The 14789-nt window shown below is 33.5% G+C and overlaps 1 pseudogene; it reads right to left on the bottom strand.

The window, feature by feature from the left end:
* Positions 1-1099: 1099 nt before the first annotated feature.
* The window catches only part of LOC143389226 (ephrin type-A receptor 6-like), a 160474-nt pseudogene continuing 146784 nt past the window's right edge, over positions 1100-14789 (bottom strand).

Raw genomic sequence — 14789 nt, 5'->3', positions numbered from 1 at the left:
AAATATATCTGCAAAAACTTTTTGGGGGCAGGTACTGGGGATTGGGCTCAGGGGTATGCAGCCACTGAGCCACATACCCAGCCCTGCTTTATATGTTATTTAGAGACAAGGCCTCACTGGGTTGCTTAGTGCCTTGCTATTGCTGAGGCTGGCTTTGACCTTGCAATCCTCTTGCCTCAGCCTCCTAAGCTGCTGGGATCACAGGCATGCATCACTGTGCCTGGCTGCAAAACCATTTTACAATGAAATCTATAGTAATGCAGACAAATCTATAAATGGCATCAGTCAAGTTCAAAAATGTCTCTAAAGAAAATGTGACATTACATGATTCTCAATCTATTTTTCCTTCTGTGGAATTACATAAAAGAAGCAACATTTTGGTATAAATTTATCACTACAAAAGCCAAGTTTCACTAAAATATCTTGTTTATGATTTTAATAAGTTTTTTATAACTAAGGGGTGACATTTTCCTTTTACCTCACCTAGAAATTAATTAATACATCCATTTCTAGTTTATAAATTAATGCTCAAATATTCCACAATACTTGAATACTAGAAGTCAACAAATAATTTTAAATTTCAGACACAAGCATTAAAATGACCTCACATTTAGATGTAATATTCTATTGTCTCTAACCAAAAAACTGAAGAGGAAGTGTAAAGTGAAATATGGACAAACTTAAAAGTACATTTTTTTAAAGAAAATTCCAAGGAAAAGAGCTTTTCTGCATAATAATTACAAAGATTTTAAAAGTTTCCTCTGGATTCTCCCTCACACAAAAAACTTCATAGTCCTACATTGGTGTGCCTTAAAAAGGTCAAAGCAAAGAACAGAGGTTTTATTTATAATTTCTCATGTAGTCTTAAACTACCGAAATTTCTTAAAGACAGATTTTTGGTTAGGGAAGATCTGCAGGGCCTCATGCCAATTCTGGTATTTGTATATTGAGGATCAGTATAAATTTTGAGGAGTAAATACTTTCTTTACAAGTGTTTGAAAGCAACCATGCTGAAAAGGACAGCTTTTTCCTTGACTATTATCAAAGACAAATGGCATTGATGATACAGGATTTTGTACATTCACTTATTTTTAAAATTTCAGATAAAGAAATCCAAAGGGTTGGAAACAGGATGTGCAAATCCAAAATGTAGAGACTTACTGGGACATGCCATAGAAGGTGGATCTTTTACAGGTCAGAAGTAACCCTTTTCACACTGACAAACAGATGTTGCTTCCATGTAGGTTAAACTATGCGGAGGGCATTTAGAACACTTTGTGTTACCAGCAAAGGCTTTATAGAATCCTGGTTTGCAAGCTGTAAAAGCAGAAGAAACAATTTCTTTTTAGTTATTATGCTAGAGTTCTTCTGTACAACATATTTTAATTTATACATATTTTAGACATCAGAGTTCAGCATCACAGATACACAGAAAGGTCAATATATATGTTACTAATATGTGTAATTAGCTATTCACTATTAGTATCACAACCATGACATATTTTAGCTGAGGTTGCTTGCTAATTTTTAAAAGTATACCTAAGGCATTTGTATATTTAGGATCAGTATAATATATTGCTTAGTGCCTTGCTATTGCATACAAACATGCACTTACACACAAAACATCAGTGCTTATCTAAGTGATAAGATGCCCATTATTGGCAGTAAAAAAGATGATTTTGTAGAGTTTGGGGAGATGGCATTAAATAACTAAATCATATGGTTCAAGTGTACTTAGATTTTCATTCCCCCTCATTCTTTCTAAGTATGCAAGGAGAAAGCCTCAGTTTGGCTTGATGTGTCTTTAACACCTCTGTTAGTAGTTAGATTTTCTTTTCTGGTGGCTTGGCTGTGAATCAGGTAGAGCACTTGCCTGGCATGTGTGAGGCACTGGGTTCAACTCTCAGCACCACATAAAAATAAAATAAATGTATTGTGTCCACCTACAACTAAAAAAAATACACATTATTTTTTTTCATTTTTGTATGGTAGAACTATGTTATTTTTGATAGTTTATGTTTACTTTTTATAAAATATTTTAAATGATCTATTAATTTAAGATAACTATAAATTATTAATTTTACATAGTAAGAAGTTATTCAGTATTAGTATCAATAATCAGCGGTGGCATATGAACACCAACATCAGTCTCTTCTCTAACTTGATGACAAGGTAGTGCTAAAAAGTTAATAAGAAAAAGGACTGTGTCACCAAAATATTTCTCTAAACCTGTGGAAATTCAGAGTATATAAATAATAGATAACCCTGATCACATTTTCATAATTAAAATATTCCTTAAAAGCCTGCAATTTCTAAGTTTGAATTTATTATAAAGGATTATTAAGAAAACATATCATAAAATTTTAAATAAAACGTACTTATTTATATTTTTTTCATTAAATAAATATTATCTACTTAATTATGCAATTTACCATTCCAAATGTTTGGGGTTTTATTAATTTCCAAATAATTTCAAAAGTGGAACCTCTTGAGACACTTAAATAATATCTTTAAGCTATTACAATATTAAAAATCTAATAAACCAATTTAAAGAGATATGTATATCTAAATGGAGAGCTTGAATTCAGAGCATTCCAATGGTATTTTTAATATCACTTAAATATTATTTTAAAGACAGATAAGTAATATTTCCTTCTTTTGTCAGCTCTTCAAATTTTAGCCATAAACACTGTTTATTACATAAAGTAGTATGCTCTTAGCTTAATTTTTATGCCAACAAAAATTGTATTTATTTATTTGCAATAACTAATACAAGATTTTAAACATATACATCTTATATGAAAGGTTTTAAGGTAATATGCTATTTCCTCTTAGAATTTTCTTCTGTGCTTAGAGAAAAGCTTGCTTCTGTCACAGAGAGCATATTAGAAAGCTTGCTTTTACCAACTGCTCTTATCCAACTATGCATAAGGCTTGCTCCCTCCTTATATCCGGTCTTCTTTTTAAACAACATAGTATCAGTGAAGCTTCCTTGCATGATCCCCTTTTTAAACTGCAACTCCTGCTACACCATACCACAATATTCCATATTACCCTTCGCTTGTTTTTCTTGCTTCCAAATGACTTAGCAATACCTGACACATGACATATTTAATTTTAGAAACTATCCCTCATGAGGATGTGAGCTCTATTAAACAGAGATTTGTGTCTGTTTTACTTACTGAAGTGCTTCTCCAGGGCTTAGAAGAGTGCCAGGCATTCGAAGCCCTCTGTGAGTATTGGGCAATAAATGAATGAGTTGATGAGGGGCTCCCTTAATTTCCATAAATTCACCATGCTCTTTCTTTTGCTTTCAGCCTTTTCTTCTGTTGAAAAACCTCTTCTCTATCACCATCTTTTGACCCACCTGGTTTGCTAACTCCACATCAGGAGTTAGGTCTCACTTCTTTAACAAAGCTATACTTCCTAAAAAAATTTAGTTTCTCAATAAATCTCAGCCATTTCCATCCACATTAGTTATTCTTTGGCAAATACTTATTGGATGGCTGTAAGCTGTGGGAGAACAGGTTGGCAAAGTGCTTAGTGCACGTCATATAGTAGGTGATCAATATATAATTATTTAATTGAACTGGACAGTGTATGATTACTTTGTTAAGTAAATTTCTGTAGAGAATCATACATGTGTATTCAGTGCACACTGTGATCATGGTACCATTATCTTAACTATAAATTTATAATTTTTTCCTTGCTGAATCTTTGCATAATAAGTAAGAGATAAAAGTAGTTAGTATCTTGAAAGTGATTTAACTATGACAGAAAAAGAATAAATATTGTAAGGTGACCTAGCTATTTAAAAATCAGATTTCCATTTCAAATTATTATCTATGTATATTTGGATTATCTTGCTACTGCACACATATACATATATGCATACACACAAATAATTCTGCTGACAAAATCTTAAAATACCATTGTCCTAGGCATTTATATTTTCTTTATATAGCATACATTAATAGTACATAACCTAAACCTCATCAGCTCATACCATAATAGGTCATAACTGTTTTATTGCATCTGTAACCTTAAGTTCCTGTGACTGCCACAAAGCAGAAATGGGCATTACCATTCTAGTACATACAATTCATAGTAGATTGCAAGTATATATTTAGTTTTTATAAATGCTTGAAAAATTGAATGAGTGAAAAGAATAAATTCTGAATTTACTAACACTGTGAGATCACAAGAACTTTATTTGGAATGAGCATTCTGTGTATCCATTTGGTTTGGTTTTGCTTGTATTTCTGCTAAAAATGGGATATCAGTACTTTATGTTCTGAACATTTTTCACTGCACTTTTATATACCTTTTATTCTTTCTGTTACTCCATTGCTTCTGTTTATAAGGTATGTAAGCTTCTGCTTCCAGAAAGCAAAATAAACAAAGCACTTCTTGGTTGATTGCTTGCAACCAAGATAAGAAAAGTTTCCAACATGTGTCAGTAGTGTACAGAATACTGTTGGAAAGTTAAAAGTTACCTGATGTGGCACTATTTGCTTCTTTTAGAAAAAGCTATACAGATATAGATATTCAGCTCAGTCCTTCATTGCCTACAATGACTCTAGTTATTATAGCTTCTCTCTACAGTAATATGAATCTATAATTTAAATTCACATCTCTAGGACTACTACATTCATTTAAGGTCTAACTGTCTCTATTTTGTCCCTGTTCAAGTCCACTCCACAGTTAACACAGATTACATTTCTAAATATGAAGAAGGACCGTTTTGCTCTATTTTCTAAAGCAGGAATTGCAAATCATTGTTATTTGGCTAAATGTGACTCAGTACCTGATTTTGTACAGCAAATATGTATAATTTCAAGATAAATTTGATTTTTGGCTCTTGATATACATAGCCTAAAGTATATGCTATGTATTCCTTTATAAAAAATATCAATACTTGGTCTCTAGAATAGAGACTAAACTCTAATGTTTAATTAAATTTCTTCAAAGTTAGACTCACATCTATTTTTCTAAACTAACCTTCCACTGCTGTAAAATTTTAGTCTTGCCACGTCTCATATTTACCATACGTTTTTGTAAGATTGTTCTTAGTCATCTATGGGCCTTTATTGTGTTTATTTATTTATATTCAGTGCTGAGAATTGAACCCAGTGCCTCATCATGCCAAACAAGCATTCTATCACTGAGTTACAATTTCATAATATTTAACAGCTTTATTTAGATATAATTGCTATTCAAAAACTACAAAGTGTACAATTTGATAAATGTTGACATATGTACACAACATGTCAATAAATGTTGACATATGTAATCAACATATTGATTACCATAATCAATAATTCAACAATTCCAGGTTTCCTTGATTTCCTTAACTCTTAACCTATTTATATTTTCAGATTAAAAGTAAGTTCCATGTAGGTAGTACACTCCTGGGTCTGAGGTTTTTCTAATTTTTTTTACTATTTTTATATTTTGTTTTATTTTTTAAAAATTATTTTTATTTTATTTATTTGACCTACTTAATTGTACATGACAGCAGAATGCATTTCAATTCATCATACACAAATGGAGTGCAACATTTCAATTCTCTTGATGTACATGGTGTAGAGATGCAGCATTCATGCACTCAGACGTATACCTAGGGTAATGATGTCCATCTCATTCCACCATCTTTCCTACCCCCATAACCTTTCCTCTGCCCAATATAAAGTTCCTCCATTCGTCCCATGCCCAACCTCCAATCACAGATCAGCATCCACTAATAAGAGAAAATATCCAGCCTTCAATTATTTAGGATTGGCTTATTTGTCTTAGCAAAATATTCTTCAACTCCATCCATTTACCTGCAAATGCCATATTTTTATTCTTTTAACACTAATATTCCATTGTGTATATATACCACTGTTTCTTTATCCATTCATCTATTGATGGGCATCTAGTTTGCTTCCACAGTTTAACTATAGTGAATTCAGCTGCTATAAACATTGGTGTGGCTATGTCACTTAGTATGCTTATTTTAAATCTTTTGTGTATAGACCAAGGAGTAGGATAGCTGGGTCAAATGATGGTTCCATTCCAAGTTTTCTAAGGAATATCCACACTGCTTTCCAAAATAGTTGCACAAATTTGCAGTCACACCAGAAAAGTATGAGTGTAACTTTCTCCACAACCTCTCCAATACTTTTTCTTGATAACTGCCATTCTGAATGGCATGGGATGAAATCTTAGTTTTTATTTGCATTTCTGTAATTATTAAAGATGTTGAAAACTTTTCCATATATTTGTTAATCACTTGTATATCTTCTTCTGAGAAGTGTCTGTTCGGTTCCTTAGCCCATTTGATTGTTTTTTTTTTTTTGGTATTAAGTTTTTTGAGTTCTTTATATATTCTGGAGATTAGTGCTCTATCTGATGTGCATGTAGTAAAAATTTGCTCCCATACTGTAGGCTCTCTTTTCATCTCACTTTTTTTTTCCTGAGAAGAAGCTTTTTATTTTGAATTCATCCCATTTATTGATTTTGTTTCTGGTGCTTTAGGAGTCTTGTTAAGGAAGCCGGGGCCTTACCCAATGTGATGAAGGTTTTGGCCTACTTTTTCTTCTATTAGGTAGGTATACAGTCTCTCATCTAATTGCTAGGTCCTTGGTCCACTTTGAGTTTGTGCATGGTGAGAGACAGAGGTTTAATTTCATTTTGCTGCATATGGTTTCCAGTTTTCCCAGTACCATCTGTTTCCTTGATTCCTTTTACTTTTACCTATTTATATTTTCAGATTAAAGGTAAGTTTCATGTAGGTAGCATATACCTGGGTCTGAGGTTTTTCTATATTTGTTTTTAATCCAATCTGTTAATCTCTGTACATTAATTGAAATCTTTGTACTTAGTGCAATTACTGACCCAGGTATGCATTAAATCTATCTTGCTATCCCTTTTCCAATTGTCCCATTTGTTTAGTATTCGATTTGCCTCTTTCTTCCTTCTTTTAGGATCCTTGCATACATTTTATGACCACTTTTATCTCCTTTGTTGGTGTGTTCATTAGCAAAGTTTGGGTGAATACACACAGAGAACCCAGCAGCTCTATGAAACTCACTTTCAGAACAGCATTGTGTTATCTCGATACTCCATATTGTGAAATCTAGGTTCCTTCCTTTTCTCCTTAGAGTATCAGATCTGTTCTCTCAATCCACAATACAAGGAGAGAATCTACCAGTGTTTGTCAGGGTCCTCCCTCCCTGTGCTACATCCTGAAAATCTTTTCAAGATAGTAAGGTGAAACAATTATGGAGCTCTCTCTCTTTTTTTAAATCTTCTTTCAGCTATCTGATTTCTCACATCTTAAAGTGACTTTTTCATATAGTTTTGCATTGGTTTTCTTTCAGATGTTTCTTTCAGGTGTTGTATATTAGTCCATTCTGGTGACAAAAAATCAGATAACTGAGTTAATCTAAATTATTATTCTTCTATGTCTCTTTTTCTTCCATAAGTCAGTCTTTCTCCTATCTACTACACTTAGTTGCTCAAAGACAAAATCTAAAACTTATTTTGAGGTACAGTGCAATACTAGGACCATCAACGAGAATGTCCAAGATGAAAGAAAAATAGGATAACAACTGTTGGTGAGGGTATGGATCAATGTGAACTCTCATATAGCTGTGGAAGTTTAAGTTCGTACAACTACTTGGATAATTGGCAGTATCTCTTGTAGATGAACACAGACATATGGTTAGATAGACTGATTCCACACCTCATTATATTCCCAAAGAAAAGCTAGCTCAAAGTGAAAGTGGCATTTCTAGTATAACTAATTAGAACAAATTAAAAAATGAATGCATTTAGTCATACTAAGTTCCACTGCTTAGTAAACTATCATTTCGCCACTTAATTTTCATCTTATAAAAATTAACAACTTATATTGACAGATAGACCTTCCTCACCTGGTGTGTTGTTCCTTTCCTTTAATAATAACCAACCATATTGAAAATAAGCTTATACCTTAGTTTCTTCACATGCAATCTGGAATGAGTATATTCAATTCAGAATAATTAAATTACAAGCAAATCATTATTTATAATATATTCATGAAATGATTTGATTTTATATTTCATTATACCTACTGATAAATGTAGCAAGAATACCAGAATAATAAATTCTATGCACTTTATAAATGGTGAATCTATAATATCCAACAAATAAATATTCTCACAAACTTGTTTTATTCATACTTTATTTTAAAAATCAAATGACTGGGCTATACATTACTAGTAGCTTTCTATTCCTATCCCCATTATCAGAGACCTGGAAGACAAAAGACCATAAGAAATCCCAGGTGGCATATCAGGCTGTGCAGTTCTTACCATTTGATGAAATATTAAATTGCACCTGTGTGGCAGGAACTGATATTTATATAAACGAACACCTTTCCTTCATTGGTATTCTATAGGCTATAAGTTTTGATAAACCTGAATGACTTATCAGATAAGTATGTGAACTGCATCGCTTTGTACTAGAATTCATGGAAGAAATTTAACAAATAGTCAAAGGCAGTTTCTTGTTGTTTTCCTAGATGCTGCTGCATAATTGTGGAAGTTAAATTTCATTGTCATGTTAAGTAGAGAAGACAGAAAACAGATTAAGGAATTGAAAGATAAAAAGAAAATATCTCTAAAACTTGAGGGTAAACAAGCATAAATATTTTGTTTTCTCACAATATTCTACAAACAACAATAGAAAGAAAATCTTAAAGTCACAAAATACAAGTCTATAAATAATAAGCATGTGTACTGTGCTTTAAAATATTCAACCTAACCTTCCTGGAATGGGTGGGTGGAGCACTATAAAGACAACATGAGAAAATGTATACATAAGTATCCTGTTATTAATTTCAGTTTCCTGTTGCTGCCACGAAACAAATATTTAAGGTGAACTTTCTCTTGAATAGAAAAGCCATTAGACTTACAGAAATATACTGTAGTTATATATGACATTCATGATTAAGAATTAAAGAAAGAAGCTCTGGTTTTGGGCCACACATACTATACTCTCTTTTTCATATTTAACTATAAAATCTAGGAATGATATACCGATCAGCTATTTGAGGATTCTGAAAAGTTACTACACATAGACATATTGAAGATGAAATTGTGAAGTCCTGCTGAGCTGGTGATGAGTTTACTGTTCCTCTCTCCCTTCATCCCCACTCTCCTTTACATACCCCTTATCATAGCCTGAATAAACTGAGGTCACAGAGATCCAGGACAAGCAAGCTGATTTTGCTTCAGAGTGGAAATCAGAAGTTCTAATGCTCAGAATGTGAAAATCTCTACTCCCCCTTTTTCTTTTCTCCCTAGCTACTGCCTAGCCCTAAAGCAATCAGAGTAGTGGCAATGGCCAATAATGGAAACCCATGGGAGGCAAAATTCCAAAGGATGGAAACCTTCTCTGTTCACTGAAACTGTGGTTACAAGAGGGCTGAGTCAACCTACATCACATTTAGTTTTTCTCTCTGTATTGGTCTCCCTTGGTCCTGGATTTGTAGTAGCAGAAGGGCACAATCAAGTAAATGAAGCATCAGCCTTCTAGCCAAGGGATTTTAAAGAGGAAATATGGAAAAGCAGAAATATTCAGGAGAACATGAAGAGAAAGCATGTTGGGAAAGCAATCCCTGAAACTACCAACTCCTGAACTTACTCCTAAACTGCATCTATGTCAATCTGATTCTATTTAACATACCAAATAATAAAGAAATTAACCAAAAAAAATGGAACCTAGATAGATTTCAGACTAACATTGAGGATTTAAACATTGATTTCATAAAGAAGAGGATACCAACCTAGAGGAAACAAACCATACACTGTTTGTTTCTTCTTATTACTATTTAACACATTAACTTATAAAATAAACAGGGACATTATACACACAAATATTGGCAAATCTAGGTAAGTTGTTACTAATAAGAGCTTTGTATGCAGTGTTTTAATTACACTTACAAAAACTGACTTCAAAGAAAAATAATGTAGACTTTGAGAACAGATTACACGGTTTTTATTTCTGTTTCTGTATTTTATTTACTCTCACTTCTAGGAACTTATTTTTCTGTGCATAAGTTTTCTCATTTGTAAAATAGGTGTTGTGGTCTGAATGTTTGTGTTTCCCTTCAAAACTCTATGTTGAAGCCAAAATCTCCAACAGGAAGGGAGGGAGAAGATCAAGGAACTCCTAGCTTCCACGTGAGGACAGAATGAGAAGATGGCTAATGCAACTAGGAGGGATACTCTGAACAGACAGGTCTGCTGGCACCTGAATCTTGTACTTCTCAGACTCTACAACAGAAATACACCCAATCTACAATAAGTGGACTGACACTGGTATAAATGATAGAACCCAACTCACAGCTTTTTGGGAGGACTTAATAAATGTAATATAAAAAAGGGATCAGAAATGTATCCATTTTGCTACTTAAGATCAAGAGATCTTAAGTATTGTACTATGAAAGACTGTGCTTTCCAAAAATGGCCTCAACGATATCATCTGAACTATATACCTGCTTTTCTGATAATGTCTCCCAGACATTCTTTTCACAAAGAAATAATACCTATCTCTGTTGCTTCCTCTTGAATCTGGTACACATGTGACTAGAGTGAAATGACTCTATATGACATCCTATGTGATTCTTTGGGATGCTTACTATGAAAAACAGGCCACCATTCCAGGATAAGGGTCAAGCAGCCAGGGAGAGGACCAGGTGGAGAAGAACTTAGTTTCTGGGCTCTCAGCAATGGCTGAGTTCCCAGTTGACACCAACATTAATTTTCAGCCAGGTAAGTGAGCTATATGAAGTGTGGTACTCTAGGTTTTCTAGACCAAATACTCGAGCAGATTCTCCATGGGGAAGAAATGAGTTACTCTTGTTGTACTTTGGTCAATTTATAGATTTGTAAGCAAAATAAATGGCTGGTGTTATTTTAGGTGATTAGGTTTGGGGATGGTTTCTTTTGTGGCACTAGGTAACCAGGAAACCTATTCAAGGCCATATGGTAAGAGAGCCAAAATTAAAGCTGACCACTATTATAATCCATAATCTGAATTGTCACCATAAGGTGCATTAGTGTTCAGAACAGCATGCATATTTTGTAATCTAGGGCAGGAATGAAGTGAATCACATTTTTAAAAGGACAACTGATGATGGTATTTTGATTATAAATAACTGTTAAAATGAAAGCAGATTTCTGGGATTTGATAAATATGGTTTTAACTAATGATTTTACTTTCTGCTAGTCACATTTGTTGACAAGTAAAAGTTACAAAAGTAAGCAAGACATGCTATACAACTTTGAATTAAAGAATAAATTCATTATAAAGTGAATTGTATGCATAATAGGAACATTTTAACCAAACTCACTCAATACTGTCAAAGTTTCAAGTGCTCAGTCTTTTCAGTAAAGTTTGACATACTATCTTTTGCTGGTTTAGTAACAAACTTACAATCCATACTTCAATTTGACAATTGTGAATGTCACACTGTCAAATATTTTTGGTATTTCTATAGCTGATTTATACATTATAAATTTTACTGAATAGGCAAAGCCTACATTTTGTTTCATTTTAAAAATTAATTTATATGTTACTGGTTCATTATTCATAAACATGGAGTTCATGTTCTTAGACTCACCAACATTTTGGTCATAAATATTGCTTATTGTTAGATCTTCTTCTTCGATTGTTTCCTTTACCAGTGTGAAATAAATATTTTTTTCTCTTCTGATTAATTTTTTTTATTGAAATGTGTATTGTTGGATATGAGCCCACATACTCTGGCTTGCTTTCAAACTCCATTTGGACAAAATATTCTTTCCTATCTTCCTGTTTTAGCCTATGGGTGTCTTTGTCTATGAAATGAATCTCTTCCAAACAACACACAGTTGGATTTTTTTTTTTCAATCCATTTTCCAGTCTATGCTTTTTATTTGAAAAGTGGAGCCCATTTATATTCAGTGTATTACAGAAAGAAAATTAATATTTTCTAATGATTTGATTTATGTTTAAATTCAGTCCTAATTCTCATTTGCTTAACTACTCTTCATTGAGAATTTTCCTTTTGGGAGTTCTGCAGTTTGTTCTTATGGTCTCATTTGTGTAGTATCTTTTATTTTCTTTAATTCTGGATTAGTAGACATGAATATTTTTAGTTTATTCTTATTTTGGGGGTTTTGATTTCTTCTGCAAATCTGAAAGATAGCCCTGCTAGATACAACAATCTTGGTTAGGTGGTGTGTTTTTTTGTTTGTTTTGTTTTGTTTTGTTTTTTTGTACTTGGAATACCTTGTTTCTATCCCCCCTGGATTTTAGAGTTTATGCTGAGAAATCAGACATTATTTTTATTGATTTACCTCTAATTGTAACCTGACATTTTTTTTTCTTGAGGCGCTTTAATTTCTATTATTGTTCTATATGTCAGGTATTTGTTATGTGTCATGGAGAAATTCCATTTTGATCTTGTCTATTTGGGTTCTACGTGCCCCTGTATCTGGAGGTCCATTTTATTACAAGGTTTTGAAAATTTTCTACTATTATTTCACTGAAAGTTTATTGATTCCATTAGGCTATATTTCAATCATTCCAATTATTCTTGTTTGTTCAGTTAATATTGCCCCAGATTCATATACCTTGTGTTCAAGGCCTGAAACTCTGCCTTCAAGGTGGTCCAATGTATTGGTGACTTCCAACTGAATTTAGTTTTTGATTTGTTGATTATGTTTTTTTTTTCTTTCTAGGGTTTCTCTTTGGTTCTTTTTTTTCTCAAATTCCCATCTCTTTATTGTAATTCCCTTTTGCAACCTGTATTTTCTCTTTTAGTTCATTCTTTAGATATTCTTTTAGTTTGCTAATCATTTTAACACAACTATGTTCAGGTACTTCTCTGGGACTTCATCCACATCAATACTTATGAATTTAGATATTGAGAGGCTGTAAAGTTTTTGGAGATATCTTCATAGCCTTTTCCCTCATGATATAAAATGTCCTAGATTTACATATCTGTTGAGATTAATTCCTTATTTTTAAAGTTGAAGTCCTTTGGTGAGTAGTTATCATTTTATAATAAGTCCTAAGTTGGTTGTATATCTTAGCTCCAATGCATCCAATCAGCATAAGCAAAGTCTTAGTTTCAACCACAAATGCCTCTTTAAAAGGAGATATTTCATTAAAATAATAATGGTAATTTAAGAGTAAACTGGATATCAACATGTACTATAAATGCTATTACTAATTATCTCAACAAGTTTACTAACAAAGGAAAACTGTGGATGAGAAGTAACATAGAATAGGCTGAAGAGATCAGCCATTAATGATAGTGCACTAAATTGAAATAGAAGATGGATTAGAAAAATAAATAGAAAAAACAGAAACAAAAAAGGAAAAGAAGTAGACAGAAGTAAACATTGGGAGAATAAAATAAATACAGAAGAGGGAATTAGAATGGAAATAGAAAAGAAAGGATGAGGTGTCTAGGGAGGACCTAATTAATTGACAAACTCCATAAAAATTAGAACCCTGGCAAAACACAAACTGTGGGGAAACATTACGAATCAGTTAATGAAATAACTAACATGTGGAAGATTTTCCTTCTTGCTGAGGTTTTGTAATATAGACCTTTCTTTCTAGGATTTTATTTTGGAAATCCTTAACTATGAGGCAGTTTCTATGATGACAACATCATGCTATTGGTTTTCAGTTTTGACTCAAGTAGTCAAACTTGTTTGGGGAGCCTGGAGGCTGAGTTCAGCCCTCGTCTTCCTGGTGGCCTCTGCTAGGGGGATTGGAAGGGCTCATTTTCAGCTACAGAGTAGACTTCACTCTCAAAATGGCTTTGTTATTTTGCCCAGGGCTTGGGACTACAAGTCTCTCAGGGCAGCTGTCCAGCTCCTTCACCTGCTGTCAGTAGACTGACTGATCTGTGTTGCATCACCTCCCTTGTTCTGATAACTCTTGGCGATGTGCTGGGGAGAGGTATATGTGGTGCATCCATCTATCCTCCAGCCCCTTCTGGGCTTCAGACGGTGCCATAAGGATTCTCTGCTTTTGTCTAACCCTGATCTGACCCAGTTATCCCCCAATCAGCCATGCTACTTATTCCAAAAATTATACCACAAAATTGAAATGATAGTTCCCTTTATTCTTTACCATTCTGCAAACTGATCAACCAACCACTTGGAGTTTCTTGCTAGACTTAGTCCCAATCTTAGTGGTTGTTTAGTCTTGGGTATTCAAAAAAAAAGGAGCTAAAAGTGAATATACACTGTAGGGATTCCTAGCTGACAAGCTAGGAAACTTCAGGAAAAAAGTCTCATCAAGTTGTCAGTGCTTCCCTGCTTCTTTACTGGTCAATGCCAGTCTCTTTCTAGCCAAAGAGCTGGAGTACTTGAACATAGTTCAAGTTTTCTGAACTTACTTTCTGTTCAGATTGTGGATATGTTGGTCAGTATTTGTTTTTCTTAAATTCAGTGGGAGAATGTCTTTCAGCTCATTGGAGAGGAGCTTTTCCTCCCCCACTGAGCCAAAGCACACCCAAAACTGCCTGTCTGTTGCCTTATTAATTAGTTTTCTATTCTAGAAACCAATACTTTTGGTTTTCACTTAGTTGCAAGCTCCCCAATTTGCTTGCCAGCTGTTTCCCACTCTCTTCATATTTCAGTTTGCTGTTGTAGAACTGCTGTTTTAATTCATTCTCGGGAAGGTGCTAAAACACTGTGGATTCCTCTGATCTGCCATTTTGATACTTCAAAATTTTTTTAGTTGGAGTTATTAAG

The sequence above is a fragment of the Callospermophilus lateralis genome, unplaced genomic scaffold, assembly GCF_048772815.1.
Source record: "Callospermophilus lateralis isolate mCalLat2 unplaced genomic scaffold, mCalLat2.hap1 Scaffold_609, whole genome shotgun sequence".
Taxonomy (NCBI): domain Eukaryota; kingdom Metazoa; phylum Chordata; class Mammalia; order Rodentia; family Sciuridae; genus Callospermophilus; species Callospermophilus lateralis.
This window is presented reverse-complemented; position numbering and strand designations above follow the sequence as displayed.